The sequence below is a fragment of the Diadema antillarum genome, unplaced genomic scaffold, assembly GCF_040938485.1.
Source record: "Diadema antillarum isolate AM-2024a unplaced genomic scaffold, OU_Dant_1.0 scf00000071, whole genome shotgun sequence".
Taxonomy (NCBI): Eukaryota; Metazoa; Echinodermata; class Echinoidea; order Diadematoida; family Diadematidae; genus Diadema; species Diadema antillarum.
In genome coordinates, this window is record NW_027270960.1 from 5,388,962 (window position 1) to 5,392,500 (window position 3,539).

Below are 3,539 nucleotides of genomic sequence, written 5' to 3' on the forward strand. Positions count from 1 at the left end.
GATTCTCCTAAATAGGTGGGTAGATCTCCAGATATCCTTCTGTTCCATGTTGCGAGCTCAAGGCCTGTATGCACACAAGCTTTCAGTACCTCATTCAGAATTTATTGCTCAAGACTATTTACCAGTAATATTCGATTGCAATTATGAAAGTTATGAAGTAAATTAAATATCAGATACACAGATTTCCTTATCTGATGGTGCAATTCCATCACACAAAACTTGCTTCTTTTAGAGAGTGGTAGGTCTACATCTATCAAAATAGCATAAATAGAAATCAAAGAAAATAAAATTATGTTATTTGCATCAAATTGTAGTTCTGTAAAATACTCTAGCAATGAGTCATATATGCTTTATGTTTGTTGGAAAGGGGGTTGAATTGCCAAAATACCTCGTTTATACTATTTGTGAGCAAACCAATGAGAGAGTTCATGTTATCTCGCAAAAACACAACCGTTCAAAGTTCCATTACTTCTTTTTTATACACATATTTTCTTCCTGTTTGGATGAAACTCCTATCATTCTGTTCACCTGGTTGCTCTACATTATTAATGTCAAAGCATAAACAGACTGGAACACCATCTGATCTTTTCCTTATCTATTCCATACATATAATGCTTATCCAAAAAAAAAGTCACTTTGTGATGTCTCTGCCCCCCCCCCCCACCCCATCTCCTTTCTCTCTCTCCTCCTCCTCCACCCCTCTTCTTTTTCTGTTTACTAGTAATCTGCCTCCCTTCCTCCTGAATATACAAGCATAAAATGTGTGGGTGTGTGTGGGTGTGTCAGAGCTACCAAGTCTCACGCATTCTGCGTGAGACTCAAGCATTTAGGGCCTGTCTCACGATCTCACGCAGGGCACCCATTTTTTTCACGCATCGCGTGAAGTCTGCAATTTGTGCCAAAACTAAGGAGCATAGCTCAAAGGATTCAAGTGATAGTTGCAATTGAAGGTATATTTCCCTTTTGTCTTTCAAAATTAGTAAAAAATAGTCACTTAAGTATGCACCAGATCGCATCATTAAGAGCTAATAATTCAAAAAAGCTCCCTACCATGGGAGAGGTGACACCCTCCTCGTTCACGCGCGCATGCGCGCGAGCCCCAAAACGCCGAGTCATGAAAATCTCACTCATAAAAGTTTTTTAAACTTGGCATCTCTGGTGTGTGTGCGTGAGTGTGTGCATGTGTGTGTATCTCTGTGTGTTCATATCATATTAGGGCACTTTTAAAGGGGCATAGTCCCGGTAGTGTAGAGGGCGCTGTTGATGATACTGCCGATCACCGTTAGCATTGATATGAAGATTACCGAAGTTGAGCTGTCATCAAGAGTAAAGTGCGTAGGTGTTGCTAAGTAACGTTGCCTTCGTTGTCTTCTCTGCGCATCGCGCAGTCTGTAGTAATGCCAGGGTGCGTGCATATGTGCTTGTTATTATGACATCACAAAAGACGTTTGCTAAAGCTGTCATCCCCCTCAGCCGAATCATGAGCCGAACTGTGATCCGACCACTGACTTAACAGTGGATCGGACTTCTTCGGACTCGGGGAAGTGGGCCAAAGCGTAAGTGCTAAAGAGGAGTCGATAGCGTAGGTCTCTATAGGAAACTTGCGCCGGGACCATGCACCTTTAACTACAGGTGATATGGTGTAAAGCGTGAACAGAGCTACCAAGTCTCACGCATTGTGAGTGAGACTCAAGCATTTCAGGTCTGTCTCACGATCTCACGCATGGGACCCATTTTTTCTCACGCATCAGGAGCATATAGCTTAAAAGGATTGAAGTGAAAGTTGCAATTGAAGGCATATTTCCCTTTTGTCTTTCAAAATAAGTAAAAAATTGTCACTTAAGTATGCACCAGCTTGCACCATTAAGAGCTAAAAATTTAAAAAGCTCCCTACCGTGGGAGGGCGGACACTCCCCTTCCACACCCTCCCCTTGCTCAGTCACTTCGCTCCCTCGCTCATGCACATGCGCACGCGCCAAGATGCTGGTCGAGTCATGAAAATCTCACTCATAAAAAGTTTTTGAACTTGGCATCTATGTGTGAATATAAGCAAAGGTGAGTAAGAATCTATCTCACCTTCTCTCACACCGTTATTCTCTTAGAATTTTTTGTCTTCATATATCTATCACATACCACAGAGTAAGGGGAGGTGTATTGCAGAGGTTGGCCTGACTCAGACATATTCCCGAATCCCAGTAATGAATTGGGTACACCTTCAAATGCAGCGTACTGACAGCCAAAGAATCTTGATCAGAGTCAAACATTACCAATGCTGAGTGTATGCTCTGGTGCACATGCATTTACTGACACAAAATTCTGTTACGCTGTATAGCAGGCTAGCGCGCTGGTCATGGTTTTCAAATTAATGTTTCCTGGTGGGCAGCAAATGAAGTTTGATTCAATTGGGATAACCTTAATTCTCATCACATAGTCTCTCCATGATATTGGGTCTTTTATCTACTTTGAAGATATCTTCCCATATTAACTTACGATGGAACAAAAATATATGGTATATGCCACAAACAAACATAAAGTACATGTACTAGTAAAGTGCATTGAAAATATACTGATGGATGGATGGATGGATGGATGGATGGATGGATGGATGGATGGATAGATGAATCATGGACGGATGGATGAATGGATTGGTGGATAGACATACTTAACCCTATTCTAACTGGGCTATTTGAGACCAAGTTTTTACTGAGGGGGGGTCAATTTGACCCCCCCTTCAGATCTCAGCCGCCGATCGCACGATCGCCGCAAAATTTTGCCTGAACGTAGAGCCGGATGTCAACTAAAAGATTACATGGTAAAACAATAGAAAAATGTTGATTTCATATTTTTTTATAAATTAATCATGCAAATTTACGCATGAAATCATATTTTCACCTCTAACTCCATCAAAAAGAATGAAGGATTGCTAAATTTTTGTGTCAGAGTTCCTCAAGACACATCAAACAATTTTCTTGTAAAAAAATAGTGCAATCAAAATCAGTTTCTTTTGTTTTTTATTGTTTTGTTAATTTCTTATGTATTTTATTGTTTTTTCGACCTTTTGTTTTCTATTGTTTTTTTGCCAAAATTTGTTGCAGGCACTTTTTCAAGCTTATCTACATTAGAATTGATTCATTTCAATGTTCAAAAGTTGAAATAATCTAATTCATATCAATTAAACAAAAAAACACAATTTGCATTGGATTTGCACACTAAATCATGAATTTGAGCTGTTTTCGGGTTGACATGCATATGCAAAACATTGCGTAACTTCAGAACGGTGTATCCAGACATCGCAAATTTGGTCTCAAAATATGCGGGAGACTTCAATGAAAAAAGTCATGAAACGACGCGGCAAAATCTTTGTGCGTTGCGGAATCGTCGTGCGAAATGTCGAGGGGGGGGTCAAATTGACCCCCCCAGTTAGAATAGGGTTAAGAAGCAGGTAGACAGACACCACAATAGATAGATGGATGATAGATATAAAGATATATAAGCATTATACAGATATATAATTACATAGATAAACATATATACAGGCA